Source organism: Pipistrellus hanaki, assembly GCF_964339955.1.
Source record: "Pipistrellus hanaki genome assembly, chromosome: 2".
Lineage (NCBI taxonomy): Eukaryota > Metazoa > Chordata > Mammalia > Chiroptera > Vespertilionidae > Pipistrellus > Pipistrellus hanaki.
The window spans coordinates 183,090,844-183,105,319 of NC_140504.1; positions in this window are offsets into that span (position 1 = coordinate 183,090,844).

Sequence of the window (14,476 nt, forward strand, 5' to 3'; positions counted from 1 at the left end):
CAAGGATTCTGGGAGTCGCAAAACGGGGCAGAAGTCAGGAAGCTTTTATGGGCAGAAGAATGCGGAACAAGAAAGGCAAAAACAGAAAGTGAATAAGGAACCAGGAAAAACAGAAACTAAATAGGAAGACAGAAGTCAGCCTAGAGCCTGGAGTCGCCAAGACATTGGGGGCTGGCTGGTTAGACACCTTGCATTTCTGGTCAAGGAGAGCATTTACAAAGGCGTGAAAGTTGTCTGAGTTTGGGTTTGCCAATGTGGCCCCCTGGGCAGGAGCAGCTCCATCTTGGGCCTAGAAATGTATTTCAACCCCTTCAGAAGCTGGCAAGCTGTGTGTGTGTATGGGTGCAGGGCAGGGGGACTATCTGAACTCTGACCATCATGGTGCAGCAGATGGTGGTGGGAGAAGGTGCTGTGGGGGGTCCAGCAAAGGTTTCGTAGCTGCAAAAGGTGAAGCTGGAGCTACAGCCCAAATGATACAAGGGAGTAGGGGAGGGGTGGTAGAGAATGCTGATGGAGGGCACAGCCTGGGCAAGTGAATGGAGCTAGTATGGTGGGACACAGGGGACTTCATGCCACTCAGAAGGCTAGGGCATAAGGCAGGACATGGGAGATGGGGCCAGAGCTGCAGGGAAGATTTATAACTAATGGTTGTGAATCACCTCAGATGATGGCATCTTTCATAGTTCTTTGCTATCTCCCCCCAGCTCCCATCCCACCTCCTACCACCAAGCCCAATGAAATCTCCTTTAAAGGACTCTTCTGTGCCCCCTCTCTGTCACGTGGTCTGAATGGCCCACCCTCAGCTCCAGATTGGCTTAAGCTGGCAGCCTACCTCATCCTGTTATTGGTTCAGGGAAGAGCACATGACCCAGCTCAAGACAATGAAAGGCAAGATGTCTGCTAGGGTTTCTGGGAAAGAAGACCCATCCCCTTTTTCCCAGGGAACTTCCAGGAGGGAGCCACACTTTTCTTCCAGCTCCATGGAGTGAGGGTATGGAGGCCAGAGAGGAAGATAACACTAGGGGAGAGCAGAGAGGAGAGGAGGTCAGAGAGATGCAGCCTAGCTAGACCTGCCTCTGCAGTTCTCAGCTGAGCCAGCAGATTCCCGCGTTTATCTAGCCTGTTTGCTGTTGTTTTCAAGGAAAAAGTTCTCAACTGACGCAGGGCATTTCTGGAGGACAGAACTGCATAGAGCTTCTAAAGTAGCAGCCAGTGAGTGCCTGGGCCTGGCATGGGGTGGGATATACAGTTCTTAGGAGAAGATCTTTTCCCATAAAACATCCCCTGACCCCTTACATTGCCCTGGCACCTGAATGGCAAGTCCTGGTTGGGCAGCCCGTGATTCAGAAGGTCTGGGTTTTATCCTAACCCAACTCTTTGCCTGATTGTGGGACCCAATGGAGTCCCACTCCCTCTATGGTTGTGTGGTTCATCCACCAGCCCCCAGAATGAGCTCCCCAAGGGCAAGGTCGATGCCCAAGCTACCCCTGCAGTCACAGAGCCCAGGACAGACTGGCCCAGAGCAGGTATCAGTGGGGCTGTTGCTCAATCCGTGCAGGTGCTTCCCCTTCACCTCCCAGGTTCAGGGCCATGTGTGATGTGGGGTTACTGGCTGCTGATTTTCTGTCCATCCTGAGAGCCTCCTGGAGACCCAGCCCATGTGAGAGCAACAGGAAGAAATTTCCCTGGAAGAGTTTTAGCATGCAGGCTGTGTGGAGGAAGCCTCAGCCCCCACAGAACTTGTAATGCTGTGGACGTCTCACTGAGTCACAATTAAACTATAGCAGGGAGGGGGAACTCAAACCTCAGGCATTTCCTTTCCAGCTGCAGCTGACCTGGACAGTCCAGTTACTGGAACCTCTCCTCCGTCTGCTCATTGCGGGCAATGTGGAACAGCCCTTGCCAGGGGACAAGCCTCAAAGAGTGAAAGTAATCTGTGGAGGGCAGCCCAGGCTTATTCCTTAAAAACAGCAGAGCCACTGCCCTGCCCTGCTGGGCTGCATCCCAGGACACATGTCTATATTCACGGGCAGGAGCAGAGAAGGCAAGGGGGGAGGAACCCACGTTCTCCCATAGAGAAAGGATATAACCTAAAAAACACTACCGGGTAAGGTGAGTCTGGGCTCAAAGGGATCTATGGGGGTGGGGGGTGTAGTTGTTGGGTGAGATGTGAGGGTGGGACAGAGGTGAATGTGGGGGAGGAATAGAAGGGAGTGGTTGATGATGATATGAATTCCAAGCTAAGGATGTTGAATTTCGTCCTGTAGGCAGTGTCTCCCACCACACACACACACACACACACACACACACACACACACACACTGGAGGAAGCCATAGGATAAGCATAGAGCATCCTCCCTCTGTGTCAGTTTTATTCTAATATCATGGGAAAAGGTATTTTATATTAAAACTAGAGGCCCAGCCCTAACTGGTTTGGCTCGGTGGATAGAGCGTCGGCCTGTGGACTGAAGGGTCCCAGATTCGATTCCAGTCAAGGGTATATACCTTGGTTGCGGGCACATCCCCACTAGGGGGTGTGCAGGAGGCAGCTGATAGATGTTTCTCTCTCTCATCGATGTTTCTAACTCTCTATCCCTCTTCTTTCCTCTATGTAAAAAAAAATCAATAAAATATATTTTAAAAATTAAAAAATAATAAAACTTGAGGCCCGGTGCATGAAATTCAAGCATGGTGGGGAGGGTCCCCTCACCCTAGCCTGCACCCTCTCCAATCCGGGGATAAGGCCTAAACTAGCAGTTGGACATCCCTCTCACAATCCTGGACCGCTGGCTCCTAACCACTCATCTGTCTGCTGGCCTGGTTGCCCCTAACCACCTCTGCCTGCCAGCCTGATCACCCATAACCGCTTCTGCCTGCCTGCCTGATCACCCCTAACTGCCCCCCCTGCTGGCCTGGTTACCCCTAACTTCCTTCCCCCTGCCCCCGCCAGCCTGGTCACCCCCAACTGGCCCCCTGCCAGGCTGGTCACCCCCAACTGCCCCCCTTGCTGGCCTGGTTGCCCCTCACTCCCCTCCCTCCCCCCCCCCCCACCAGCCTGGTCGCTCACATGGCCTGCTTTTCAGTCAACTGATTGTTGCAGTCATTATGGTCACTGCATTTTTATATATATAGACAATCGTGGATATATCAGAGAGGGCAAAATTTGCAGGTATTTGAAATATTAAATTGGAGACTTAAAAGAGCTGTGAGCTTTGTGGCTGGGGTCTCAGTGAAGCATTGTCTTTAGACTTTTTGGTAACCTGGTTGTCCCCATGTCCTGATACCATAGCAAGAAGCTCCCAGTTTCTCCTTCCTAAATTTAGTTTGAAAGGAAAATCCTGCAAGGATTTCATAATCCCGAGAGCTGGAAAGCCCTCAGCTTGGCACATCCATCCTTCTGGACTTGCAGATATGGTCTTTGCTAGATCCACACCATCAGGACTGCAGGGAAGGTCGCCTCACACTATCTGTCCAGACCCCACAGTCTCTGATGCTCTGTCCCCCTATCTTGCTGGGCCTGGCAGACCTGAAGGTCCAGCCTGAATGCATGTGTGAGCCAATCTGATGAGCAGTCAGAGCCTCAGCGTCAGTTGGCTGGGTCGGAGTCCAGGCTCCATTGGTCCACTGTGGGATTTGGGGGATATTTCACTTGCTGTGCCTCATTGATATCAAATGCTGACTCAGTGAGCGCGCAGTCACTCCCTCTCCTGTCTCTCTAACATCAGGCCCTCTGTTTATACGTGAAACAGTCATTTGGTCATGGTTTTCATTGATATGTCTCCATGATTGATCTAATGACATGAAATTAGCTTTCTTATTTTTTAATCAATTTAACCACCATTAGTACATGAATTATCCTCGCTAATACAATTTCTGCTAGCCAGATAAGAATAATTCCTGCTGTAATCAATACAATAAAAATGTGTTAATTGTATTTCTTGGCAAGTGTGATCTGGGTTTCTGCACCTCCTCAAGCTTCTCTCAACTTAAACAAACCTACCTGTTCCTCTTGTAGGTGGATGCATTCTGACCACCGCCTGCCCAGAGCACACTAGTTTGTAGACATCTGATGATTTTCATGCTTCTTTTGCCACGCTAGCTAATATGTATTGAGAACTTCCTCTGGCCCAGGTGTGGTGCTAAGCACTTTGACAAGATTATCCCTAAAAAAAAAAAAAAGGGCACTCTTCTTATCCTTATTTTACAGATGTGGAAACTGAGGCTGAATGATTAACCCAAAGTCCCCCACAGGCTGAGAAGTGGAGCAGCCTTTGATCTCAGGTCTTTCTAATCTTAGAGCCTACACTTCCTGCTTGCATATTTCACCAGAGGGTGAAGATCGTCATCCCTCTCCAGATGTTCCCTCTCTTCTTTGTCCTCCTTGTTCTTCTCCTCTTCTTTCTCTCACCTCCTTTTCTTCTTCCCACCCCTCTGTGAATCACCCTTTTCCTTTCCTTTCCTCAGCTCTTGCCCACAGCTTGGCACTTCCAAGGATCCTTGGGAAAGATAGCCTGAGATAAGGCATTCCGTGTCACCTGCTGGTACAGCAAGAGAGATAGGACTTCAGAGACCGTCGCCTTATGGGGAGGAGGTCCAGGGCTTCCAACTCACCCTACAGCTCTTCCCTTGGTTCCAGAGCCACTTGGATGGGCGATGACATATTGGAGTTCCCTTCACTCCAGAAGCTCAAATATGGAACTAGCTCTACCCTCAGTGTCCCCTTGCTTTCACACACTTGTGCCATGGAGCTTCTTCTGGACCTCAGGTGATCCTCACAGCATCCCAGAAAGTAAAGCATTGTGCCCCTTGAATGGAGAAACTGGGGCTCACTGTGTGTGACCTTGGGCAGCCACTCCTTTGCCTCTATAGGCCTCGGTTTCTCGCATGTAAACTCATCTTTCACAAGACCAGGGCACCGACTTTGGAGTCCCTGGCATCCTGGGTGCGCTCAAAGCACCGCCCCCTCTGAGGGTCTCAAGGCTGGATGTGGTCTACATGATGGTTCCTCTTGGCAGCAGCTGCTTCATATTCCCAGCAACAATTCCACTTCCTCCTGCCGGAAACTCAGCTCCGTGTATTTGGGCTGAATAAGTTGATTTGTAGATATTACCATTTCCTGGGGCTGCTCACATCAGAAGCAGCAGGAGTTGTTCTGAGTGCTTCTGAATGAGCCCAGAGTCCAGCTGGGACAAATCCATCCCTCCAAAACATCTGCCGGAAGGTGGCATTGAATTATGTCATATTAGAAGAACATTTTATTTGGTTCCTGTAACCTATATTTAGTCAGAGTCGAATGACCCACTTCCCTGACTGGGGACTTTTCCTATCAAGAGGAGTCCTGGGTGCTGACGGAGTTATAGAGGGAAGAATGAAGGGTGCCAATGACAGAGGGACGGGTATCTGGGCCTGGGTGGGGGCAGGAGAGGAGAACCTGGGGTTGAGAGGGTCACACCAATGGGATAATTGGCTTCATGGGGTCTGTCACCTAGCAATAGGTACCCCAAAGATTCATTTCATCACTCATCCATCCACCTCTCACTCACTCAGCAAACACTCCTTGGCCATTGGTGTGCAGGGGCAAGGTGCCAGGTGAAAGGGACACAGGGGGATTAACAGGTTGCCATTACCCTCAAGAGACTCAGAGTCTGGCACAAGAGACAGAAACTCTGCCCCTAAGAAGAGCAAAAATAGACACCATGACCCTGGCTGGTTTGGCTCAGTGGATAGAGCGTCAACCTGTGGACTAAAGGGTCCTGGGTTTGATTCTGGTCCAGGGCACATGCCTGGATTGTGGCCTTGACCCCCAGTAGGGAGCATTTAGGAGGCAGCCAATCAATGGCTCTCTCTCATCATTGATGTTTCTATATCTCTCTCTCCTTCTCCCTTCCTCTCTGAAGTCAATAAAAATATATATTTTTTAAAAATAGACACCAAGGAGCAGAAGAAGGGAACATGAATTACCTCATGAATTACCTCAAGGGGAAGATTGGGCAAGTGTGGGTCTGAGGGTGGGTGCCCCAAAAGCAGATGGTGAGACAGGGCTCTGATGCCAGTGGTTTATGTGGGAGGTGACTCCGTGTGAGGACATGGAGAGACTGATCAGGGAAGGGGTAAGCCAACAGAGCATGGACGAACGATGGGTTCCAGCGGTGGGCAAGCTCAGTCCTGCTGGGACCCTCTAAGGACCAGGAGGAGCGATCTCAGGGCCATCCTCCTGGTGGACACTCTGCCCACTGACTCTCAGAACATCAATGCCTCCTGCCCCTGTACTTCCAGTTGGCACCTGCCTCACACAACTGCCTCAAAGACAAGCAAGTTCTCCAGGTGCCAGAGAGAACAGGGGGAAATACAGACATTTAGGGTGGAAGCTGTCAGCATGCCCAGAACTGTCTACAGTTTCAGGAGCTCAGAAAGCCAAGGGGAGATGAGGCAGGACATCCACAGCACCTGCTACGGCTTCTTTGGAGATCTAATGTCTGAGCTGAGTTTGGAGCGTGAGTATGAGTTTTATCACTGTGATGGCCATGGGGGTGTGATGGCCATGTGATGGCCACTAATCCAGGCAGCTGGAATAGTGTGTGGATGGGAGGGGAAGAAATGGAACTGGCTCCAAAGGCCAGAGGCTTTCAAGAAAATAACTTATGCCCTGACCTGTTTGGCTCAGTGGATAGAGCGTCGACCTGCAGACTTAAGGGTCCCAGGTTTAATTCCGGTCAAGGGCATGTACCTCAGTTGCAGGCACATCCCCAGTGAGGGAAAAGCAGGAGGCAGCTGATCGATGTTTCTAACTCTCTATCCCTCTCCCTTCCTCTCTGTAAAATATCAATAAAATATATTTTTAAAAGAATTCCACAAAGGTGGAATTGAAGAGAGAGAGAGAGAGAGAGAAAGAGAGAGAGAGAGAGAGAGAGAGAGAGAGAGAGAGAGAGAGAGAACTTTATATGGACAGCCCCCTCCAAAGATAGAAAGGAATGGACCCAGAGGATGGGAAGAGGCTTGCCTTCTACCAGGAGGGGTATTCTGTCCCTGAGAACGGGTAAGAACTGTCCTAAGCTGGCTGAGTGTGGGTTAGCTGTCAGACAGAAGGGGGTTCTTGGAGGAGTCCGTGACCTGTTGGGAGCGAGGAGTTGATGGTTGGGGAAGGGAGAGAGCTTGAGAAGGATGGAGGACTTGAACTGTGAAGGTTGCCTGTCCTTGAAGGTAAGGGGACCGGGAGCAGACTGCGGGAAGGTCAGAGGAAGGCTGGGCGATGCTGGAGGCAGCTGACATTGGCACGCATGCCTTGGCAATGTTGCCAGGACTCACCAAATGCATTTTTCTCGTGGCTTCCCGGGATCTCAGAACAGGACTTGGAGAGCAGATGGTTGCCTTGGGAAGTGGCTAGGGTTTGGCAGGGCAGGGAAGCGAGAGAAGAATGCCAGCCTGCAGGAACCATATTCCCGGAGCCGGGCCTCACTGGCTTCCTATCTCCTTCCCAATCCTTGCTTCAGGGAGAAGAACGGGTGAGGGTGAGAGCTGAAGAGACTCCCATGGGGAGTTAGGGGGCCTGGCTGCCATCCAGGTCCTGCTGCCCACTTTGTGTGTGATCCTGGGCAAGTCCCTTCCCCTCCTTTCTACACCTGTTAATTCAGAACTTCTCCGACTCGGCACTGAGGACACTTTGGGCCAGGTAACTCCTTGTTGTGGGCACTGTCCTGTGCCATGTAGGACTTTTAGCAGCATCCCTGGTTACTGGCCAGTAAATGCGATAACATACACACACCTCCATTGTGAGCCTCCTGTTGAAAATAGTTCTCTTTTGAAGACCACTGTATAAGAGAGGAGGAGGAAGAGGAGAAGGAGGAAGAGGAGGAGGAGGAGAAAGAAAAGGAGAAAGAGGAGGAGGAGGAAGAAGAGGAGGAGAAAGGAAACAGAAGGAGGGGGAGAAGGAGGAAGGGGAGGAAAAGTAGGAGGAGGGGAGAAGGAGGAGCAGGAGGAGGGGAAGGAAGAGGAGGAGGTGGGGGAAGGGGAGAAGGAGGAGGGGGGGGGGAGGAAGAGAATACTAGCTCTCCAGCCAACCCATGCACAAAAGGGTTCTCATGAGGAACACATTTTAAAAATGGGCACTGAACTGATGGGGGGAGCCTCTGGCAGCTGATTAGAGCAACTTGGCTCTGAGCAGCTGTTTATCACAACTTCCCCATCTCCCCGCCTGTGAAATACATGGGTCAGAGTAGAGCTGGGTCTAGAATCCAGGCTTCCAGGGTCCAGGCTCTTCCCACACTACCAGCTTTGTGAAAGCCCGCCTTTCTGCAAAGCATTCTGGGACGATGCCACATCCTTGTCTTTGCACAGTCTCTGGATGCTCCCAAGATGGATCTTAGAGAGCAGAGTGGGGCGAAAGGCCAAGATAAAAGAACAGGAGGGAGCCCAGGAGGGAGATGGAGGCAGCAAAGGAGACCAGATGCTGGGATGGGGAGTGTTTGAGTCAGGGTCCATTCAGGAGGCAGAGAGCATGCCAGGCATTTGAATAGGGAAAATTAAATATAAAAGTGTTATCTAGTAAAAGGGTTAAAAGAAGACCCTGGCCTAGCTGGTTTGGCTCAGTGGTGAGAGTACCAAAGGTCAAGGATTCAATTTCTGGTCAAGGGCTCGTATCTCGGTGGCAGGCTCAATCCCCAGCTGGGGATAGAGTGCATGTTGGAGGCAACCAATCAATGTGTCTCTCTCACATCAATGTTCCTCCCTCTCTCCTCCCTCCCTTCTACTCTCTCTAAAAATCAATGGGAAAATATCGTTGGGTGAGCATTTAAAAAAGAAAGAGAGAGGACTCTGAGAGACACAGGAATATTAAATGTAGGGAAATGTACTGCCTCTAGCGATGACTACGGGTGTGACTGAAGCCAGCCTGAACCAGTGGCTGCCAAGTTAGGAAAGCACAGCCCAAGAGTGCAATGGAGGTAGGCCCTGGTGGCTGCTGAGCTGGCCGCTGAAGAGCCCCACACCGAATGGAAGGAAACGAGATCCCACACGAGAAACGAGGTGCCTTCTGATGTAATCACCTTGTGATGTCCCTCTCTGCCCTGGGTGACAGACATTAACATTGCACCAGCTGGCAGAGAGGACATGTTTCCAGGGTCCAACCCCAGCATCACAAAGCAGGGCCACAACGGGTAGACTGGAACTGAGGGACAATGAAGTGACAACGGCCACAGTCCTTGCCTTTGGCTAATCAGCTCCCACTTACACCTTCCACATGCTTTCCAACTCCCTTCACAACAAAGCAACTAACTCTGCTTCCACCTAATAAGGCAGCTATCCTCTGTACAAATACAACCCAGACTCTTGCCTCAAAATGTGGAGATGATAGTTCCAATATCACTGGGTCCATCCCTGGCTGTGTGAATGACTCCTCAAATTCAGTACAGTCATGCTGGCTATTCTGTTTCCTAAAAACAGAATGATAAAATTAACCTCCAGTAACCTATATGTACATATTAATGGGAATGAGGAAACAAAACAAAATGGCTACCATCTTGCTATAATTACAAACATAACAAGCAAAGCTACTATGGCCCTCCTTTCTGTAATGGATCATAAAGCCATAACTTACATCTATCACTTCCTTCTCCCACTACCCATCCCACTTTCCCTCCACCCTCCACCAGAACTTCAGCTACTTGTGGATTTTACCAGGAAAAATGAGCCAAAACGTCCTTACTGACTGGTGAGAGCCCTCGGTTATCCTGCTTTGGGGGTTGACAAGGTTTTCTATTAGCCTTTACAATTGGACAAGGAAGCACTCAGAGATGCTCCAGAGAAGCCCTCAGTTCCAGACATAGTCCTCTGTGCCCCCATTATGTAGCAGCAGCTCCATTTCACCTCAGTAATCAGGCTCAATCCATCATTCCATCCAGTAGAGGAACCCTTTTATGTGGTGAAGCAAAGAAAAAACAAAAACGAAAAAACAAAAAAACTTTTTGCTTCAGTGTTTATTCAGTGACAAGGATCTCAAATGGCAGTCTCATCCTCCCATTAATTAAGACCATCATTGTATCCTCCCATGTGGTCTCTTGGGAACAAAGATCTCCAAGCCAGCACAGCTCAGTTTTTCTGAGAAGCAAAAATTCTGCAAGTGGTCCTAACCGGTTTGGCTTAGTGAATAGTGTCAGCCTGCGGACTCAAGGGTCCCAGATTCGATTCCAGTCAAGGCCATGTACCTTGGTTGCAGGCACATACCCAGTAGGGAGTGTGCAGGAGATAGCTGATCCGTGTTTCTCTCTCTCATCAATGTTTCTAACTCTTTATCTCTCTCCCTTCCTCTCTATAAAAAAAAAAAAATCAATAAAATATATATATTTTTTTAAATTTTTCAAGTGGGTGATCAAGTATGATAGTGAAAGGAGGCTGTGTCCCTTGTCATGTTGCTTCTCAGTTTCAGACCCCCCTGGTGGGCCTGCTTGTGGGACTAGGACGTCCTCCCTTGCAGGCATGGTGTTAATTTTTGTCAACAGACAGCACTGGCAGGACATGGGACTCTGTCTGAGTCCAGGTACTTTGCTTCTTCTCGGTGTGCAGGACACGATCCCAGTGGTATCAGCAGCACCCCGGCAGCTGGCTTCCCAAAGGCAAGATGGATGGAGCCCCAGCTCACTTCCCAGCATCTTCCCAATGGTGGCTCCTATTCCCTGCCAGGATGCCCCCCCCCCCCCCCCCCCCGCATCCCCCATCCCACTCTGTGGGAAACTTCTGGCAGCCAGTGCCCCAGCTGGCTTTCCAGCACATTCAACAGCAACCCCACGGCAGCTTCCCAATTTCATCAGCACCCCAGCAAGTAGTTTTTGCCCACTCACCTCGGCCCACCACAGACCACCTCCCGCCCGGACAATCCAGTGAATTTTCGCACCATCCCTCAGGCTGCAACCCCAGCCTCTCCAGTGATCTGAATCCCAGCCACAAGGAGGATCATTGATCCCTTCCAAGTCTTTTTTTTTTTTAATTCTTTATTGTTGAAAGTATTATATGAGTCTCCTTTTTTCCCCATTGATCGCTCCCCGCCCACTCCCACCTCCCAGCACATGCCCTCACCCCCCTACTGTTTGTGTCCATTGGCTACGCTTGTATGCGTGCATACAAGTCCTTTGATCTCTTACCCTCCCATCCCCCTCCCCTGCCTTTCCTCTGAGGTTTGATGGTCTGTTCGATGCTTCCATGTCTCTGTTTCTATTTTTGTTCATCGGTTTATGTTCCTTATATTCCACAAATGAGTGAGGATATGTGATATTTATCTTTCTCCAACTGGCTTATTTCACTTAGCATAATACTCTCCAGGTCCATCCCCCTTCCAAGTTTTATTCCTTGAACACTTTCCTCCCATTTCCATGGTATTCTTTAGAGTTCCCTTATTCATCTTTGGTTCATTCGATGTGGTTTCTGTCCCCTGATTGAACCTTGACTGACCAGAACCACTTGCACTTCCACACCTTGATTGATGGACCCCTTTGTCTCAGTGATGAGGGAGAGACAGCACTACACAATGCTGTCGGAATCAAAGCATATATTACCTCCTTTCAAGGTTTGTGGCCCAGCTGGCACCATACTTGAGCCCTTCAGTAAGCCATTCTACCTTCAATTAAGCCATCTACTTTCAGGTGATGAGTTATATGGTAAGACCAGTTAATTCCATGGGAATGAGCCTACTGCACCACTTCCTTTATAATGAAATGAGTTCCTTGAGAAGAGGCAATTCTAAGTAGAATACCATGATGATGGCTGAGGCATTCTGTAAATCATGGGGGTGATATAGACAAAAGCATTACAGGCAGGGACAACAAATCTTATCCAGAAAATTGTTCTATTCCAGGAAAGAAGAATCGCTTCCCCCTGCATGATGGAAGAGGTACAATGAAATCCACCTGCCACCAGGTGGATGGTTGGTCCATCCAGGGATTGGTACCATCTTGTAGGCTCATGTTGGTGCCATTTGGTGAGTTTATGAGCACCCAGCAGGGATGGTATCCAAGGCAGCCCTTAGTAAGGGGATGTACAGGCTTTGCCCTATCCCTGCCGCTACGGCAACTTTATTCAGGGGCCAATTAGACAAGCACGGGGATTGCTGGGTAAAGAGGCTGATAACCACGACGCATGTCATAATGTTCACCTGATTATCGGAAGCCTCCCTTGTAGTGGATTCCCTTTAGTAAACATTCACGTGGGACACAAATCGGTCTACACCTACCCTGAAGAGTCCATCCACATACCTCTTCCCCAGAAGTCTTTGCCACCAATTTTCCAATCCTGTTCCTGTGATCACCAAGCCAAACTATACCATCAACAACTGCCCATAAGTCACTGGACACCCATACTTCCGGCCAGCTCTAATTCCAAGATGGCAATCAAATATACTAGTTAAGGTTCTACCCACTGAAAAAAAAAAAAACCAAACCAAAACACAGTTCTTTAGCACTGTCCCCCAGGGCCACTCCTCATGGGGTGGCAGTCTTCTGTTTTGGATGGGAGTAGCCTATTGTATAACACCAGCTGTAAACCAGACCTGAGTTTTTATTCCTCAGTCAACTGGTCATAAGGAACTCCCCCAGGAAGCCATAGGTATGTTTGAGAAATAGGAAGCAATGAAGCAGGAGTCAGAATCATTGGCTCATATAACTTCATAACTTCCAGAGTTGCCCATGTGTAGTCTCTTTCTCATCACTCCCGTCTGATGGTAGATTGCTGCTTCACAAAGCTCCACGTATAGCTAGTTGTGTCATGAGGATCCTAAATGGGAATCTCAGGCTGAGGTCCCCTGATGTCCCACAGTTAGGCACCCAGTTTCTGCCATTGTCCAGGAGCAAGCTATTGATAGAAGCTATTTCTCAGAAGAATGACTGTTAGCTACAGAAGAAGGAACGGATACTCAAATCCTAGAGGTCTGTTTTGTCATCTCTCTTTGGGGACTTGCCTGAGACTCCATATAGCATCCATACTTACTATAAAATTTCTGAAAATCACTGGGTCTCCTGGATTGCAGGATGAGCTGGTAGAAAGACTTTTAAGGAAACCTTTACTTGCTACAGAGCCTTCGAAGTTGGCAGTTCACTGAGGATTTTTATCAATGGGTCAGAGCAGCTCACCCAAATGTGATATATGTTTCTTCTAAAATCCAAAAGCCTGCCAAGCCCACCCTCATTGTTTAAGGTTGGTAGTATAAGGTGCAGTAATTTGACTTTCACCTTGGAAGGGATGTCTCAACATGTTTCATACCATTAAACCCTCAGAAACCTCACTAAGATAGCAAACCTCTGAAATGTTGTGGTCCTTCCCTCCATATGGTACTTCCTCTTCATCAGATGCAATCAGCTTGTCATTAATGTAGTGCAATGTTTTACATAATGTCAAGATGGCCACATTATGCCGAAACCGGTTTGGCTCAGTGGATAGAGCATTGGTCTGCAGACTGAAAGGTCCCAGGTTCAATTCTGGTCAAGGGCATGTACCTTGGTTGCGGGCATATCCCCAGTTGGGGGTGTGTGGAGGCAGCTGGTAGATGTTTCTCTCTCATCAATGTTTCTAACTCTCTATTTCTCTCCCTTCCTCTCTGTAAAAAATCAATAAAAATAAATTTAGCCGAGACCGGTTTGGCTCAATGGATAGAGCGTCGGCTTGGGGACTGAAAGGTCCCAGGTTCGATTCCGGTCAAGGACATGTACCTTGCTTGCGGGCATATCCCCAGTAGGGGGTGTGCAAGAGGCAGCTGATCGATGACTCTCTCATCGATGTTTCTAACTCTCTATCTCTCTCCCTTCTTCTCTGTACAAAATAAATAAAATATATTTTTTAAAAATAAAAATAAATTTAAATAAAAAAGACTGTGAGGGTGTACTGTTGGCCCCTTCAGGTAAAAGCAAACTGTTTTTGGTAGTCCTCACAAATTCATATGGAAAAAAGGCAGTAGCTATGTCAGTGGTTATATACCAAGTGTTATACTGAGTTGCTCCAGGAAAGACAATTTCTGGGACAGAAGCTGCAGTTGGAGTCACCACCTGATGAAGCACACAAATCTCTATATTCTAGTCATTTTCCAAAACCCATCCAACCTCTGCACAGGCCAGCAGGCAAGTTAAATGGTGACAAAATAGGAATGATCACCTCTGTATATTCTAGGCTTCACCAATCCCTAAAATTTTCCCCAGGATAGAGAAAGTGCTCCCAGTGTACTATCATGGTAGAGAAAGGAAGTTTCAGGAACTTGCATTTTTTTCCCCAGAATTCCTTTCGTAATTGCCCTCACCTCCTGAGTCAGAGGCCCAGTACAGGAATTCTTTCCTAAGTTATACCCAATCTCTCACGTGAACAACGTGGCAATGCTGTAAATGTAACTGGTGCTTTCCTTCTGTGACCCACACAAGTAAATACCTTATTTTCATCAATATCAGCTCCATTGCTACAGGAAATAAGAGATTTTTTTTTTTCATGGAAGCCCTGTGGTTTTTCAAAC